A 19,707-nucleotide genomic window follows, 5' to 3' on the forward strand; every position below is an offset into this window, starting at 1 on the left:
GGCACAACCAGCAAAATATAAGTTCATATATACAACATACTTTAATTTAATTTTTAAAATATTTAATATTTGCAATACTCTTGTAATATGTATGAATAGAATCATATATCTACTAATCAGTTTGTGAGTTACTAATGTATAAAATTGTTTCGAGAGTTACGTGAGAGTTATGTGAAATTAGATTGCTTTTGGGGTTGAATATGAAGTTCAAGCTCTTTTAGGGCAACATCCGATGTCTTTCGATGTCGAGGTGCTGCCGTCCAAGTTCCTTGTGAGGAGGTGAGGGTGGTACTTGCAATGAACTCCGATACTCAAGTTAGCAGGAATTTTAAGCAGGTTTTTTAGTAGATTAGGTTCTGAATATACTCGAGAGTATCAATGTATTTATAGTAGAATTGATAACCACCTTTTAGAATAGTTCTACCTTTTGATGGTAGATATCTGTTCTCTTTTTTTAGGGAAATTGTTGAGATCTCCCTTCTAGATTATTAGAAGATATCTTAGGAGTCAGTTATTTATTTAGATAAGTAGGGCTAGACCATTGTCGCCGTGTCTGACCTCTATGAGGTTGGGTATGTATCTCTTAATTGGGTTTCATTCATTTTGGGCCTGGCTGTATTTTTAGGTCAAGGTATGAACAGTGCCTTTGCTTGAAACTGAGCTTCATTCGATCGGACTCAACCATTTGTAGGTAAAATTTGACATTTCATGATGTGGGTTCATCACGTCAGGTATACAGCCATTCTAAGGGTTAGGTCGGGTACTCGACGTGTTTTTTATGAACTTGAAGCGTTGTGTCTTTTCGTAATCATTTGCACATTTTTCTACGGTTACTGTTCATGCCCTGGGTCGAGATGTACCACCCGGGCTGAGTCGACCGACCTCTTCAGGTCAAGACTACCTGATCTATTCTCAAAGAGATCGGCCAAATCATTGGAGGAGCCCAAAAAGGCCCAAATGGAGGAACCCAGCCCAAATCTAAAGACAACCAAAAGCTAGAAAGATCAGGCGGTTCCCCTTAAAGATAAGATAACTCCACTCAAAGATAAAGATAAGATAACTATCTTATTTCCAGAAAAGGTCACCCTACAAACGTTATAAATACACTGGAGCACTCAGGTATAACTCATACTCTGATTCTACTAAAAACCTGCTTAATACCCTTGCTAACTTAAGCATCGGAGTCCCTTGCAGGTACTACCACCTTCCGGTGACGAAGGATCAGCATCACCAACTAAGCCCAACAAGTCAGACACAATAACTCCGACCAGTACAAAGAGATCTCGCCTGAGATCGACCTACAGTTTCAGGTAACCCTCAGAACATTGGCGCCGTTGCCGGGAAACCTAGAAGTCATCCCATCATCATGGCGGACAACCTTGACAATGACCACAATTCTGATTTAGAGAACAGAACGCCACATAAGAATGCGGACATCACACCAAACGATACTTCTCAGCCAAACAAAGACAAGAGTTCGCCAAGCACAGAAATCATGGAGGCGCTTCAAGCTCAACAAGATCATCTCAAATAGCTTGAAAAAGAGGCCGAGCATCAACAGGAAGCCAAGAGGGACCTACGAAGGGAAACTAGGCGACGCCGAGAGTTAGAGGACAAGCTCCTAAAGCTTGAAGCCGATCTCAAAACCAAGACTACCCGATCCAGTCATGAAGATAGCCCCCACAAGGATCAAGACCCATTCACCAAAGAGATCATGAAAGCCAAAGTCCCAAAGGACTTCAAAGCTCCCGACATGACCCCGTACGACGGCACATTAGATCCAAGCCATCATCTCAGCAATTTTAGAAGCAGAATGTATCTCACCGACGCCTCGGATGCTATTCGATGCAAAGCCTTCCCAACAACACTGACAAAGACAGCAATTAAGTAGTTCGACACTTTTCCCCCCAGATCCATCACAAGTTTTGACGACCTGGCCAAGAAATTTCTTGCCCGATTTTCTATCCAGAAGGACAAAGCCAAACACGCCCCAAGCCTATTAGGAATCAAGCAAGGAGATCGAGAGAGTCTTCGTAGCTACATGGAGAGGTTCAACAAAGCATGCCTGGACATACAAAGCCTACCAACGGAAGCAGCCATTGTGGGTCTCATCAATGGCCTGTGAGAAGGACCTTTTAGTCACTCCATATCAAAGAAACATCCAACATCTCTGAATAAAGTACAGAAACGAGCTGAGAAGTACATCAACATGAAGGAAAGCTCTCGGCTAGGAGAGATCTCAAAATTCGGATTCTGTTACTCTTCCCGGGATAAGGATAAAGAGTCCAACAAAAAAAAAGATTAATACAGCGAGAAGCCTAAAAAATACAACAACTATACCACTCTCCGGGTGTCTCTTGTGGATGTTTACCGAGAAGTATGCCATACTGAAAAGATACCACCACCTCGTCCACTCAAAAGCAAGAAAGGGGGAGGAAATCGGATAGAATACTGTGAATATCACCGAATCTACGGACATCCTACCAATGAGTGCTTCGACTTAAAAAATGTTATTGAGAAATTGGTAAGAGAAGGATGACTAGATCGATATTTACCAACAAATCAGATGAGCCTCGAAAAAGAAGAAGGGGCGAAGAGGTCGGATGAAGAGAACGACCACCTCACACCCCAGAGAGACACGTCCACATGATAAACAGAGGATTCGCATGAGGGGGGATCTCAAAATCATCTCGCAAAAGGCACCTCAAAGAAATATACCATGTCGAGGGAGGAGAAGGATCACCCGACCTCCCTACTATTACTTTCACCCAAGAAGACGCGGCAGGCATCATCCCAGGACATGACGATCCTATGGTCATCACTATCATATTAGCCAATGCAAACCTCCACCGCACACTGGTGGACCAAGGAAGCTCGGCGGATATCTTGTTTAAACCCGCCTTTGATAAAATCGGCTTGTAGGAGAAAGAACTTAGAGCATATTCGAACAGCTTGTTTGGACTAGGAGACACTCCAATCCAACCGCTTGGATACATCTCACTACACACAACCTTCGAAAAAGGAACCCGATCAAGGACACTCAACATAGACTACATTGTAGTCGACATAAGTTCAACCTACAACGCCCTGATAAGTCGGACAACATTGAATCAGCTCGCAGCAGTAGTTTCAACTCCACATCTATGCATGAAATTCCCAACTCCAGAAGGGATTGCTACGATAAAAGGAGATCAGAAAATAGTGCGACGCCGTTACAATGAAAGTCTGAACCTCAGAGGCAAAGGGGAAGAAATCCACACCATCGAACTCGAGGGAGTTCGAGGTCGGGAAAAACTTCGCCCAAAACTTGAGGGCGAAATCGAAGAAGTTCAGATCGGAGACACCCCGGACAAAACAACAAATATTGGGGCAACCCTAAAGAAAGAGGTAAAGAAGCCCATGACACAGTTCCTAAGGGATAATGTTGACCTCTTCGCATGGAGGGCCGCAGACATGCCAGGCATAGACCCTAAGCTAATGTGCCATAAACTGGCACTATACCCAGGATCTCGTCCAGTACAGCAGAAGCGTAGGAAGCTCGGACCGAAAAGATCCCAAGCTGTGGAAGAACAGGTACAGGCTCTACTGGAGGCAGAATTCATAAGAGAAGTCAAATATCCCCTATGGCTAGCCAATGTTGTCTTGGTGAAAAAGTCAAATAGGAAATGGCGGATGTGCACTGATTATGCCGACCTCAATAAAGCTTGCCCAAAAGATCCCTATCCACTCCCAAATATCGACACTCTAGTGGATGCCTCCTTTGGATACAAGTACCTCTCATTCATGGATGCTTATTCAGGATACAATCAAATCCCAATGTATCCACCCGATCAGGAAAAAACCTCATTCCTAACTCCAAAAGCAAACTATTGTTGTGTCGTCATGCCATTTGGACTCAAAAATGCAGGAGCTACTTACCAAAAATTAATGAACAGAGTCTTCACAGACCATATCGGGAAACTCATGGAGGTATATGTAGATGACATGTTGGTAAAAACACAGAATGAAGAGTCGCTACTATCCGATCTCACCACAGTATTCGACACCATAAGAAGGCACGGTATGCGACTCAATCCAGTAAAATGCACCTTTGTAGTAGAAGTTGGCAAGTTCTTGGGCTTCATGCTCACACAAAGAGGGATTGAGGCAAACCCGGAGAAATGTTGGGCAATACTCGACATGAAAAGTCCGACCTGCGTCAAAGAGGTACAACAACTCAACGAAAGACTGGCAGCCTTGTCTAGATTTCTAGCCGGATCGGCCATAAGGTCTCTCCCCTTCTACGCCACTTTAAAGAAGGAAAAGAGGTTTGAATGGACAACGGAGTGAGAGCAGGCTTTCCAGGATTTCAAATGGTTCCCGGGATAGCCACCTATTCTAACTCAACCACGGGAAGGAGAACCACTTGTATTATACCTCGCAGTAAGAAATCGGCCAATAGCCTCAGCATTGGTCAGAGAAGACAAAAATGGGCAACAACCAATCTATTTCATCAGCAAAGCTTTGCAAGGGGCCAAATTGAATTATCAAAAGATAGAGAAGTTCGCCTACGCTCTCATACTAACGTCTCGACGACTTCGCCCATATTTTCAAGCTCACACCATCAAGGTTCGAACTAACCAGCCCATAAAAGGCATTTTACAGAAGACAGATTTAGCCGAAAGGATTCTACAGTGGGCAGTCGAGTTATCTGAATTCGATCTTCAGTATGAAGCTCGAACGGCCATAAAGACTCAGTACTTGGCCGATTTTATTGCTGATACACTGACACCCCAGAAACTCCTATAAAGTGGAATCTCTATGTAGACGGCTCTTCAAATAAAACTGGGAGTGGGGTAGGTGTGATAATAGAAAGCGATCAGGAACCCAAATCAAACTTTCCTTGAAGTTCGAGTTCCCTGCTTCCAATAACCAGGCCGAGTATGAGGTACTATTGGCTGGTTTAAAGCTGGCCAAGGAGGTAGGAGCTCAAAAGCTTATTATCTTCAGCGATTCACAAGTAGTTACCTCACAAACAGAAGGGACCTACCAAGCTAAAGACCCTACTATGAAAAAATAACTGGACAAAATGAGAGAATAGCTCGGACAACTTGGGGAATATAAGGTCCGCCACATACCTCGGGAACAAAATGCTCGAGCTGACGCACTCTCAAAACTAGCCAACACCAAACCAGCGGGTAATAATAGAAGCTTCATCCAAGAAATACTGCAGAACCCGTCAATTTTGGAAGAAGAAAAGGTCCTAGCCATAGCAGGATAGGATCAAGGATGGATAACTCTTATAATCAGCTACCTCAAATCAGAGATACTCCCTACAGATAAGAAGGAGGCAAAGAGGTTAAAGCGAGAGGCACAATACTACACCATCATAAATAACATCTTATACAGGAGAGGGATTTCAACACCCCTATTAAAATGTGTGCCGACTTCCAACACAAAAGAGGTTTTAGAAGAAGTACACAATGGCATCTGTGGCAACCATCTCAGAGCACGAGCTCTCGCCAAAAAGGTACTCCGAGCCGGATTCTTTTGGCCAACTTTGCAAAAGGAAGCAACAGAGTTCGTAAAGACATGTCCACCATGTCAAAAACACGCTAATTTCCACATCGCCTCACCAGAGGAACTCATCAGCGTAACCTCATCCTGGCCATTTGCAAAATGAGGACTCGACCTCCTCGGGCCCTTCCCCCAAGGATCAGGACAGGTCAAGTTCCTCATTGTAGGGGTAGATTATTTCAACAAGTGGATTGAAGCAGAACCCCTAGCTAATGCCACTGCTCAAAGAAGTCAGAAATTCCTGTATAGAAACATTGTCACAAGGTTTGGGGTTCCTTACTCCATTACCACAAATAATGGCACCCAATTCACAAACGCAGGCTTCAAAAAGTTGGTAGCCGACTTGAAAATAAAGCACCAATTCACGTCTGTAGAACACCCCCAGGCTAATGAACAAGCAGAGGCTGCCAAAAAGGCCATATTAGCCGGGTTAAAATGGAGACTACAGAACGCAAAGGGAGCCTGGGCTGAAGAGCTCCCACAAGTCCTATGGACATATCGAACAACTCCACACTCCACCACAAGGGAATCACCTTTCCGACTGGCTTACGGAATGGAGGCAATGATCCCAGTGAAGGTCGAGGAAGGATCCCCCAGAATGATCCACTACAGTGAAGAGGCTAACTTCCAACTTCAAAAAGAAGAGCTCGACCTACTTCCAGAAATCCGAGAAAGTGCTCAGATCAGGGAGGAAGCGTTAAAACGTCAAATGACCTCAAGATACAATCAGAAGGTCGTACAACGAAGTTTTGCCAACAACGACCTCATCCTAATCTGAAATGATATCGGAACAAGTCGACCAGGAGAGGGGAAGCTAGCAGCTAACTGGAAAGGACCCTACCGAGTCACAGAGGTACTGGGAAAAGGCTACTGCAGGCTGTCTGAACTCGAGGGGCGATAGCTACCAAGGTCATGACAAGCCTGCAACCTAAGAAGGTATTATAGTTAGGAGGTAATAAAGATCTTAGGTCAAGGTGCACTATTTTTCCTAAGAAGGTTTTTTAACGAGGCACCAAGCCAAGATCTATAAACTGCCTAACTTAGAAGGGTAAACACCCACATGTATATATTTTTCCTATTTGTCTACTTTCTATTTGAATAAAACTTTTCAGATTTCTTCTACAAAGCCTCTCTACAGGTTGGCAAGGTGAAAAACAAATTCACCGCCCGACCACGATGAAAACCGAATTCATCGTTTGATTTCGACAAAGGTCGACAAAGTGAAAACCAAATTCACTGTTCGATCAAGACAAAGCTACAAGTCGGCAAGGTGATGATCAAACTCACCGTCCGATCAAGATAAAATTGACAAAGTTATAAAAAGTAATCCATAAAGCTAAGGCCTGGCCAGCCCTGACTAAAAAATGGGTTACTAGAAATAACTTAAGAACGGACCGGCATGAAGAAGTCGGACCAATCAACCAAAGAAACAAAAAGTTATAAAAAGCAATCCATAGAAAGAGGCCGGATGAGGTCTGAGAAAAAATGGATTGCTATAACTTGGGATGGACCGACATGAAGAAGTCAGACCAGACTGATCAAAATGACAAAAAGTTATAAAAAGTAATTCATGGCAAGAGGCCTAGCCAGCCCTACCCAAAAATGGATTACTAGAAATAACTTCGAAGCGACCGACATGAAGAAGTCGGCCTAAGACGATTAAAGCTACAGAGTTATAAAAAGTAAATCCATAAAAAGAGATCCGGCGAGGTCCAAATTAAAGATGGATTGTTAGAAATAACTCGAGAAGATTCAACGAGAAAAATCGACCAACAGAAGGCGTGCGCTGGAAACCTAAGCCTCCGTTTTCTAGCTTTTCAATGTAGTACCAAATTAAATCTCCTAGGACCTTTTCCATGTTTTGATACCCAAAAAATAAGCCAAAAAGTCTTAAAATGGTGTCACAGAAGGATACAAGCTTGTTGGGAAGGTGAAATAGTTAAAAACAAAGTTTTAGTTGAAAAACAGTGCATGTGCGTATGCACAGGGGTGTGCTTGCGCACGCCCAGGGGGATTTTCAAAAAGTGTGCGTACACATAGAGGTGTGCATATGCACAGGTGTTAAAATTTTCAATTCTGTTCGCTCGCACAAGGCGTGCCAATGCCCTCAACAGAATGCACCTTCCAACGTGTGCGTGCACACAGCTTGCCAAACTTAGTTGGTTGTGTGAGCGCACAGGGCGTGCTAGCGCTCCCATCAGTAAGCCTTCCCCTGTGTGTGTGTACGCATAAGGCTGTGCGTGCGCACAGGTTCACAAACTCAAAGGGGTGTGAGTGCGCACACAAACCAGAAATCATAAAATTCTGCAATGATTTTGACACCAAACTTTGAATGATCATAACTTCCTCTACTAAAATCCAAATTTTACAAACTTTATATCAATTTGAAGATCTTTCAATGAACTTTAATTCTAAATAAACTTCAACAAATTTTGAAAACTGAGGCACAAGTTATGACCCGTCAAATTTCACAAAAAACCAGTTTTTACCAAAATTCACAAGATTATCAATTTTCCAATTTTCACAACCAAAACAAACCAAAACCACATTAACTCCATCCCACATCAGATTTTACCATTTTTCATACCTCAATTCACCACTCCACCTTATGCAATCATCAATTCCCATTATCAAATACATAATAATACATTCATATTTCAACCAACACATTAATCAATTATCATTTCACCCTTACCAACAATCATTATAATCAATTTCAATCTTAATCTCCAATATCATGCTATCAACATCAGCATTTCAATTCATCAACAACCCAAATCATCAAATCATCATTCATCATCATACAACAAATCTAACAACCAATTTAATTCAATCCTATCCTATGGGTCACTAGCCTAAGTGTCCAAAAATATTATATATTACATAGAAGAAATTAAAATCATACCTTGGCTGATTCCCAATATGTACTAAAACTCAAATTGAGTGCTAAATCAAGCTTCCAACCACAACTAAGTCACCAACCAACTCCAACAAGCTCTAATATTCAAGCTAATATCACACAATTCATATAAATCAAAACCTAATACTCACAATTAATCAATTTACAAGGGTTATTGAGAACCCTTACCTCATTCACTGAAATTTGGGATAAAACCCAACATTTTCTCACAAATAATTAGCACCTAAACAACCAAAACACAAATTTTTCTTAAGATCAACACTCACCAAACTCGAAATTCTTAGGGCAGAAGGAAGGAAGGGAAATTTCGAAGTCTTACCTATGAAAGTTAGATGAAAGTAACGGGCTTGGCGAGAGCTTTGCGTAGCCACTGACGGCACGCAAATCAGAACACTGTAGCTCGAGATACAAGCAAAAGAAGTTATAAGTGAAGTAACTTGGAAACCCTCACTCTCTACTCACTTCAGCTGCTCTCCCTCTCTTGAATGTGTTTAATGAGCTGAAATGGGTGCCTTTAAGTGCTTATATATGTTAGCTTGTTGGGCCCGGTCCAACCGGTTAGCATTTTTAGCCCGTTTGGCCTAACTTTGGGCCAAACTTTTAAAATTAATGCCTGATTTTCCATTTCTAATATTTTTCTATGGGTTTTGACTGTTTTTAATTTTACTCGTATAGTACCGGATAGACTTAAACCGGTTTTACCGGTTTGGCTGCCGGTTCGCGGTTTTACTCGGTTCGACCTTATATTTAAATCCTCCAATTCTTATTTTAAATTTTTGGAACCTAATTTGGACAATTTAATTATTTAATTAGGCGGTTAATTAATCTCAGTTCTTACACTCATCAGTTGTGGCAACCCACCCTAATCCACCATGCTCATCTTTGCGTGCACCGAGGACGATACAATCTTTAAGTGTGGCGAGGTCGAGGACCGACTTCCGTGGGTAACTACTTTATTTTCAACACCAATTCTTAATTTTCTTTGTTAGATTTTTTGTTGCATTGCATGATAAATCGCATGTGTAGTTTGTTGCTTGCATTTAGGTACTACTTGGTTGAAGTGATGATTCCTTTTTCAAGAAATTATTTTAGTGTATTTCACTAATTTGGATTAAAATTTTTGTTGAACTTGCTTGAATTAATTTAATTTGGAACATGGTTTTAGAGCTCGAACACATAAGCCTAGTGAGATTTTGAGCCTATTGATTGGTTGCATCTTATCAACCAAAATTTTGTTTTGGTGTGTGTTGTTCTCTCTAAAATTGTGATCTTTATCTTCTTTGATTCTATATTTCCATTGTTTGATGTATGCATGCACTTATGTGATTGAGGCCCTTGTTTCACTAAGCTTACACACCCATATGACCTTAACCTTTCATCATCCTTTGCAAACCAATGTTGAGCCTTTTTAACCCCATTTATTCTTTACTTTAGCTGATCCTAACTCTAAGCGGAAAACAATAATGTGTTTAATTTGAATCCTTGATTAGCTTAGACTAGTGAGAGTGTTCATGATTTAAGTGTGGGAAAATTGGGCATGAAAACATGTGGTTTGGAAATTGGGTATTGTATATTTTTGTGAAAATGTGAAGAAGGTAGTTTAGCACATATTCTTGCATTCAATACCTTAATCATATGAATTGAGAAAAACAAAAGAAAAAGAAAAAAAAATAAAAAAAAAGAAAAAAAAAGAAAAAGACAATAATAAAAAAAGGACAAAATGCCCCAAAGTAAATGGTGGTAGCAATGCATATGTATTATGTACTGCACTCAAATTTGGGATGCATGAATATGTGGCAAAAGATAGTTAATGGGTAGTTAGATTTTGTATTTTGATTACATGGATTGTCTTAGGTTAGGTGGGAAGTTTAGGTTAATCAAGCATTCAGATTTTAGTCCACTTGACCAAATACAATCCTACCTTGACCCTAACCCCATTACAACCCTTGAAAAGACCTCTTGATATATGTATTCGTACATTAAATTTTTGTTGATTGGTAGAAGAAGAGTAAGCCTTAGGAAGCAAGCTTAGTAGAGAACTGAGAGAATCGACCCTCAAACACTAGAGTGATTAGAGTGTATACACTTCTGGTGAGGGTTCGATGCTCAATTCTTTGTGTAAGAACCGCAACTAATCAACCGGTTAATTAAGTAATTAATATTGCCCAAATTAGATTCCGAAAAGTTAGAGAGAGAATTTGAGGATTTAAAGATGATTTTTGGACTCAATGGATTTTTCTGAGTCAGAAAATGTGCCTTCTGCGAAAAACCGTGAAAAATTGCGAACCGGCAGTTGAACCGGTTGAACTGGTTCAAGTCTGCCCGGTACCGCACGTGAAAAAGTAAAAACAGTAAAAAACCTTAGAAAAATGTTAGAAATAGAAAACCGGGCGTTAATTTTAAAGGTTTGGCCCGAAGTTGGGCCAAACGGGCTAAAAACGCTAACGGGTTGGACCGAGCCCAAGTTGGGCCCAAGCCCAACATATAAAAGACTCATTTAATGAACCCACTTCAGCACAAACACATAAACACAACTGAGGAAGAGAGGAAGTAGAAAGCCCCATGAGCACTATTCATTTCAATCTTCCAAAGCTCATATCTTGAGCTATAGAGCTCCGATCGCTGCACCGTTTGCGGCTACGCATTTTTTGTGAAGAGCTCTACAAAAATCATATAAGAAACTAGAGAGGTAACCATGAAATCTTTTCTATTCTTCTCTCCAAAATTTTGGTTCTTAGGATTTGTGATTAAGTGAGTTTTTGTGATTTTGGATGTTTAGGTTTGCTCTAAGCCTTGCTTAGCATTGGGTTTTGACATCCAAATCTATTTGAAAAGGTAAGGACTATTAAACCCTTGTGAATTTATGTTTAATTGGAACCCTATGTTGATTTGAGGTGATTTGTATGCATATAGTTTGATTATTGTGGCTTTGGGAGCTATTGGAACTTAATTGTGCTTATTGGAGTGGAATTGAAAGCTTAGATTGTGGTTGGGAGCTTGTTTGTGCTAAATTGAAGTTTTGGTGCCTATAAAGAATCGGCCAAGGTATGGTTTTGGTTTCCTCTATGTAGTATATAATATTCATGGACACTTAGGCTAGTGACCCATAGGATAGGTTTAGAATTTTTATGTTGTTGATGATTGTTTGAGTTGTTGATGTTGTAAATGTTGATTGAGATAATGGAGTTGGATTGTGATGTATGATAAACTTGTATGAATATGTATGTTAGCCATTAATATGGAGTATGAATGAGTTGATGAGAAATATTGATATTGAAGAAATGAGAAAGTGTGAATGTGTTGGTGAGAAATTGCTTGATGTGGTGGATATTGATATTCAAGGTTGAGAATGTTGAAATGTAAAGGAAAAAGTAGTAAAAATAGTGTAATATGTCTTAGAGTGTGGACATTGATGAGAAATGGAGTTTTTGAATGATTTGATATGATTTGGAATGGGTATAGTAATAAATTGTGTAAATTGTGAAGTTTGTTAAAATTGGGTTTTCGATAAACTTTGTTCGATCATAACTTTTTTCTCGGTTTTTAAACATTGATGAAACTTGTTTAGAATTAAAGATCTTTGAAAACCTTTTAAATCGATACAAAGTTTGTGAAATTTGGAATTTTGTAGAGGAAGTTATGAACATTCAAAGTTGGTGTTAAAAATCTAAAATTCTGCAAAGTTGCAGAATTTCATGATTTCTGATATGTGCGAGCGCACACCCTTGTGCGGACGCACACCCTGCAAAAATTTTGACTTGTGCGGACGCACACACCTGTGTGCACGCACAGGCAGGGAAATGCGTTCTGTTTGCAGCGCTAGCACAACTTGTGCGCGCACATATCTAAGGAAGAATTTCAACCTGTATGGACACACACATTGGGAAGGCCAGTCTGTTGGGGGCGCTGGCACAGGTTGTGCGAGTGAACAGATTCTGTAAGATTTGCTACCTGTGCGTACGCACAGTGGTGTGCGTACGCACACATTTTAAAATCTCCTGGGTGTGCGCACGCACACACCCCTGTGCGGCCGCACACGTCCTATTTCTCAAATTTTACTTGTTTTCCAACTATTCTACCTTCCTAACAAGGTTGTAAGCTTCTATAACACCATTTTAAGACTTTTGGGCCTAGTTTTGAGTATTAGAACAAGGGATATAACTTAGGGGTTCTAGTACATGATTTTATGATAAATTAGAAAACGGAGGCCTAGGTTTCTGGCGTGCTGAGAATGGTTTGACGTCAGGTGAAGGATGATTGATATATGAGATGAGGAATGATGAACTGTTGATATTTGGAAACTGAGTTATGAATGGGCAGTGGTTGAGATGAGTCGCGGACTCTGAATGAGATGATGGATCCATGTATACTGAAAATATTTTCTGAAAACCACTTAAATATTGTTTTTACTGAGATTATGAGACGCTATGCGCCCGGCAGGGACGGCGGTTGGATCCCGCCTGTCGAGGTAGCGGCGGCGGTATAAGGGCGGTGGTTCGTCCTGCTTGCGTTGAGATGTGAGGTCTGTGGCAAGAGTATCCCGCTCGCATCCCTTCGGATCAATAGAGCGTGCAGGTGCCGGTACCTGGACAGTGATCAGGGCACTATATCTCGGGAGTTCCCATATGAGAAAATCCGAAGGACGACGTCTCCATGGAGATGTGTCGGGTTGGCAGTTGAACCGACAATGTGATATCACAGCCAGTAGGGTAGACATTCATCATATGCATTTTCTATTTGTTTGTTTGCTTTGCCGACTTGTAATTGTATGCCTAATTGAATAACATACCTATTTGCTTACTTGATCTACTTGCCTTGTATGCTTTTACTTGTGAATTACTTGCATTGTTATTAATTGTGCTTTCTACTGGGATTGAGGAGGTTCGGAAGGCGGTGGCGATGGGATCGCATGGAGGATCGGTTGGTGAAGGCTGTGGGACAGCGGTGTTTAGTTAGAGTAGAAATCCCCTAAGATAGATTACCTAGTTTGTTTAAGTTAATGTTGTTTTAATCATGCTTATTTGTTTTAGAATGCTTTAAGCTTTAATGTTGTGATGGATATGGAGCTTAGGATTGCCTTTGGCGTCCCGGGGTCTTATATCCTACATCATTGGGCACTGTTACCATACTGAGAACCTCCGATTCTCATACCATATCTTTGTTGTGTTTTTCAGATGCAGGTCGCAACCCACCTCGGTGAGTTGCTTTGGATGGTGACAGAAGCGGAGGATCTTGGATTCTTTTGGAGTCTTTTTGGTTTATCTTGTTTATACATCTCTCTTTTTGTATTTTGTCTTTGCCTAGAGGCTTGTATTATGAGAGAAAAACTTACATAAGCTGTTTTTAAACTGTCAGGTTTCTGTATGGTCTGTATATGGCTAGCCGGCTTAAACTCCGCGAGTCGTGGCTAGTTTCTTATGATATTACACTACTATAATATTATCCTATTTATATCACATCTGTTTCTTGTGCTTTAAGTTAGACGCTTCGATAGTACGTTTTGCGCTTTTGAAATCCGATTTTTGAGCTATATCCTTCATCGGACTTCTAGATTATACTATTCTTTCTATATGTATATTATGTAAGAGCTTAGAACTGTCGTAATCTCTGATTAACCTTGGCTTTACGACGCGAGGTAAAGCTTAGGCTAATTAGGGTGTTACACTTTGTTCCTGGCTTTGACGAGCTTTCTTCTTGCAAGTCTATTTGTACTTCATTTTATGATTTGAATTAGTATAATCTAGTTCATATTTGTTCTTGAAAGATTTATTTACTTTTAACCAAGTAGGTAGAAGCATTTTTGCCATGTAGTTGTATTCATATAAATAAGTTGCATTTAATAAGTCCTACCATCCCTCTTCACTCTTTTGGTTCCCATGAGTTTAGCATGAGGACATCCTAATGTTTAAGTGTGGGGAGATTGATAAATCATTATTTTATGGTTTATTTGTATTGAATTGAGTAGATTTTGTCAATTATTCTCACACTTATCCATACAAATTGCATGTTTTTAAGTTTCCTTCCTAATTTTGTGCTATGATTGAAAACATGCTTCTTTGGCCTTAAAATTGCTAATTTATAATCTTCTCTTATTACCATTCGATGCCGTGATATGTGTGTTAAGTGTTTTCAGGTTTTATACGGCAGGAATGGCTTAGAGGATGGAAAGGAAGAATGCCAAAGTGGAAGGAACACAAGAAATTAGGGATTTGAGAAGTTGGAGCCGACGCGCACGCATGGACGATGCATACGCGTGACTGGTGTAGCAGATAAACGACGCGCACGCATGGCTGACGCCTATGCGTGGCTAGTTCAATATCCAGCGATGCATACGCGTGACAAGCATCACGTGCCTCAGTTACGAGAAAACGCTGGGGGCAATTTTTGGGCTGCTTTTGACCCAGTTTCAGGCTCAAAAATGAGGACAAGAGGCTGCAGAATGAACCTGGAAGAATCATTCAATTCACTTTTCATTCATTCACACTTTAGATTTAGATGTAGAATTCTAGAGAGAGAGGCTCTCTCCTCTCTCTAGGTTTTAGGATTTTTGGTCTTATTTCTTCTTAGCTTCAGAATTTTATCATGTTTTAATTTAGTTTTCTTCTACCTTTTATTGTTATGGTATCTTAGTTTATCTTCTCTTGTTGATTTCTTTATTTTCCCAATTTAGTTTATGAACTCTTCTTGTTAGATTCAATTTTCTTTTTAATGCAATTTGAGGTATTTCATGTTTATTTCTTCTTTCTTTAATTGTTGGTTATTGATTCCTTGCATTTGTTAATCTTAGATTTTACTATTTCTCGTTACTTTTCTATGCTATTATTTTGTTCCTTTCAAGTGTTTGATAAAATGCTTGATTGGATTTTAAAATAGATTTTTATATTCTTGACTTGGATTGATTAATTAGAGACTCTTGAGTTATCAAAATTCTCTTGTTGATTGGTGATTGAGCCTCACTAAATCTAGTCTTTGATTAGGACTTGTGAACTTAAGTCGATTTTGCTCGCTTGACTTTCCTTCATTTGTTAGAGGATAACTAAGTGAAAACAATTTGCATTTACCATCACAATTGATGATGATAATGAGGATAAGAATTCTAATGCTCAATCCTTACTAGGACCTTTCTTAGTTGTTAGTTTATTTTTCTTGTAATTTATATTTTCTTGTTCCTTATTTCAAAACCCCAAAAAGAAGTACATCATAACCAATAATAAACACACTTCCCTACAATTCATTGAGAAATGACCCGAGATTTGAATACTTCGGTTTTTTTTATTGGGATTTGTACTTATGACAAACAATTTAAACATTGACCAAGGATTGCTTGTCGGTTTAGAACTATACTTGCAACGCGACATTTTTGTGAAAATCTTTACCGTCAATTTTCCTCCGTCAATGAGCTTCAGCTCATTTTCATTTCCATGCATGTGAAGAATGCAGAAAACACAAGAGGGGGGGAGAAGAGGGTAAGTTCCAAACCCTAACCCTTCGCTAAATCTCAAATAACTTTTGATTTGGAGCTCCGATTGCCGCACCGTTTGCAGCCACGTGACCGCAACGTCGAGCTCCAAAAGGTCCAAAACTTAAATAGGTAAGGAAGCCACGTTTTTATTTTCAATTTTCTCTTCCCCAATTTCAAAATTCAATATGAATGCATGTTGAATTTTATATAATTTCGGTGTTTAAGTTCGAATTAGCTTGTGGGTTTTGTCGGGGTTAGCTTGTTTGAGTTGTGGGCAAGATAATCACCCTCAAACCCTTGGTATATATATGTTAAATTAGTGAGTTCTATTTGATTATAGTGGTAATTATGATAATAGATTGAAATTGAGTGTTGGATGGAGCCAATTTGAGAATTTGGAAGCTTGAGGTCAAGTTTCGGAGGCCGGATTTTGTTGGTGAGGTTTTGGAATCTTGGAAACTCGTGGTGCGGAATGTTTGAGGTGTTCTGGGTTTATCGAGAAATCGGCTAAGGTATGGTTTTGGTTTCTCATATTTAATATATAATGTCTTGTGAAAACTTAGGATAGACGACCTAGGATATGTTAAATTACGAGTTTGGAGCATGTTTAGTGATTTAGTTGTCAATGTATGTAGAATTGATATAGCTTGATTAGATTTAATGAATCATGATGTGAATGTGATTGTGGTTGGTAAAATAGTTTGATGAATGATGATTTTGATGGTAATGAATGAGAAAAATGAATAAAAGTACATAAATATAGATAAATTGATAATTGTGTGTTTATAATTGAGATTTTCGGAATAAGTATGATTAATTTGTGGTATGGATGGTTGTGATAGGATATGCACTGTGTTGGATGTTGTTGGTGTTATTTTAAGTGGTAAAAGTTTGATTTTGGTAAAAGAAATTGGTAAAGATAGAGGTTTGAAAGATTTTGTGAAAAACTGATTTTAGCCGAACTTCGGCGAGCTATAACTTGGTTTTCAGACCCCCAAACTCTTTCAAATTTATTTCATATGAAAATTGGGTACGTGAAGTTTATGCCATTTGAAGAACGGATGAAAAATATTTTGTAACAAATACGTTATGCACGTCGGAAGTTTGGTGTGCAAAATGGAAATTCTGACTCTTAACAGCTATTTGGTTTTCCTGCATTACCCACGTACGCGTACCCCCGTATACGTGGCTGTGCATTTCTGTTTAGTGTACATGTGTACGCGGACAGGCTCCGCATACGTATCATGGTCCAAAAAGGGCACTCGTGTATGTGGGGACACGGCTACGTACGCGAGCAAGAAAAATGCATGCCCACGCGTACGCATGACCCCTATTTTTCAGTAAATGGGATTTTAGTATTTTAAATAGGATTTTAAACCTCTAAACCTCTATTTTTACTCTTTTAGCCCCTAACCTTAGTTGGATACTTAGTGATAAGATGTAATTAGGAAGGGGTAGTAACTTAGGAGTGAAGCAAGTTGTAGGGTAATGAATTATGATTGAGAAGTGTTAACTGAACTAATATAATTATGAAGATGATAATAATGAACTTCAATGGGATAGAAATAGGTTGATGAGGATTATGACATTAAGGTATAATGGTAATTGCATGAATTGAATGAGATAGAGGTGCCCGGGTAAGAGGCGGTGGTTATGACCACTCGCTCCGGGTATATGTTAAAGAAGTGTAGAGATGTTGAGGATGTATGGAAAATGAATTAATGAATTAATGATTATGAATGAATTGGAATAATAATGTAAATGAACTTGAATTTGATTGTGATATGCCTCCAGGTAAGACGCAGTGTTGTTATCCACTTGCTTTGGGTAAGAGGCGAAATTTCCAGGTAAGATGCAGTGGTGTTATCCACCTACTCTGGTTAAGAGTTCGAAGCTCCAGGTAAGTTGCAAGGGTGGAATTCTGTCGCCGCTTGCTCCAGGTTGAGAACTATAACACCACCTGGGTAAGAGGCAGGGTGAAGTTGTCCCCTGCTCCGGGTATGCGGATAAGATGTAAGTGTTACGGCGTTGTCCCACTTGCTCCGTGTTTGGTGTTCTATCCATGGTTAGCTACCAGAACACGTCGGGCTGGCTAAGTAACTGACAGTTGATATCAACAACCATAGGACAGGCATACATCATGTGCATTTACTTGTTTGCTTTGGTTTGCATTCTTTGGTTTGCCTAATTGATATTCATGTTTAACTGCTATGTGTTCTGTTTGTTGTATCTGTAAACTACCTGTGTTTTTTTTTTTGTCTGCATGTTTGTCTGTGTGATTCCACTAGAGTTGGAGGTTTTGGAAGAAATTGAATGATGGAGGGTTAGGTTTAAGTTTTGGTTAAATTAGGAACCCTTAGAAAACCACCTTGACTTAAGGTTTCTGTTTTAGTTCTTTAAGTTTTATAATCTGAGTGTCGGAGTTCTAGAATTGCCTCCGGCTTTTCCAGGACCTTATATCTTATGTATGTGGCACCATTACCATGCTGAGAACCCCCGGTTTTCATCCCATATGATATTTGTGGTTTTCAGATGCAGGTCAGGCGGCACCTCACTGAAGCATTCTGGGAGCTTTCGAAAGCAAAGATCTTTTGTACTTTTGGGACTTTAGTTGGTCATGATATATATATATATATATATAGAGAGAGAGAGAGATACTTTTTATCTCCACTACATATTATGTTATGTTTTATCCCTCTTAGAGGTTGAATTTGAAAAAACAGGTTCTGTGGGCTGTCTTTTGGGTCTTTTGGGATTCTATTGTATGTATGTATATATGCTCTGTCTAGTTTTAACTTCTTGAGTCGGTTCAGAAGCTTTGTTATCTGTATCTTGGAACTCTTTTGTATATATATACTTTCATGCTTATTTTACTCTTATCTAGCTTCGTTACGTTTATCGCTTACGTGAGTGATGCGCTTTTTTGTTTAACGCTTTGCTTTAAAACTTTCTTTCAAAGGCTTCTAGATAAAAATTCTTTTCAACTATATTATGTATATTTATATTTTATTTTTAGAGGTCGTAGCACCTCACCACCTTTGCTTTACATCCTAGGTGTAAAGCTCTGTGTGGTAGGGTGTTACAGTTGTAGTGCTTGGCAAAGAACATTAGTAATTCCCGTAATCTCTTTCATCAAGTACAAAGTAAAAACAAATTCAAATGACAATAATATTTTACTAACACTATAAGTTTCACCTCTTTATGCATAAGAAGTTTTTTCTTCAATGATATTATTGAGAACAATGTTGGTAACAGTGAACATTTTTACCAAACTGCAAATAGAATTAAAGTGAGAGCTCCATCGGGTATCCCAACTCTTTGTAAGTGCTTACTTGATTCGCACCTTTACTTGTTTCTAATTCATTTCGAGCAGCTAAATTTGTATTTTCAATTGCTTGAGTTTCTTGTAATTAATCATGTGCTTTTGAAGAAGCACTAACAATAGTGACAATAGAATTTAATTGAGTAAAAAATTCATGAATTTAAAGTATCCCTCTTGAAGCTGTCAGCAGTGTTAATTGTAACTTATGAGAATAACAATGTACATAATATGCTTGTGGCGAATCTCTAAGAAACAAAGTTTGCAAACCATTCCACTCACTCCACATGTTGTTAGAACCATCGTATCCTTGACGCATAATATTTTCAACATGGAGATTATAATAAGAAAGGACAGAAATTAATTCTTTCTTTAAAATTATTGCACAAGTATTAGTGACATGCACAATATCAAAAAATCTCTCTTTAACAAAATCATCTAGAGTAACAA

The sequence above is a fragment of the Arachis ipaensis genome, chromosome B7, assembly GCF_059453495.1.
Source record: "Arachis ipaensis isolate K30076 ecotype BB chromosome B7, ASM5945349v1, whole genome shotgun sequence".
Lineage (NCBI taxonomy): Eukaryota > Viridiplantae > Streptophyta > Magnoliopsida > Fabales > Fabaceae > Arachis > Arachis ipaensis.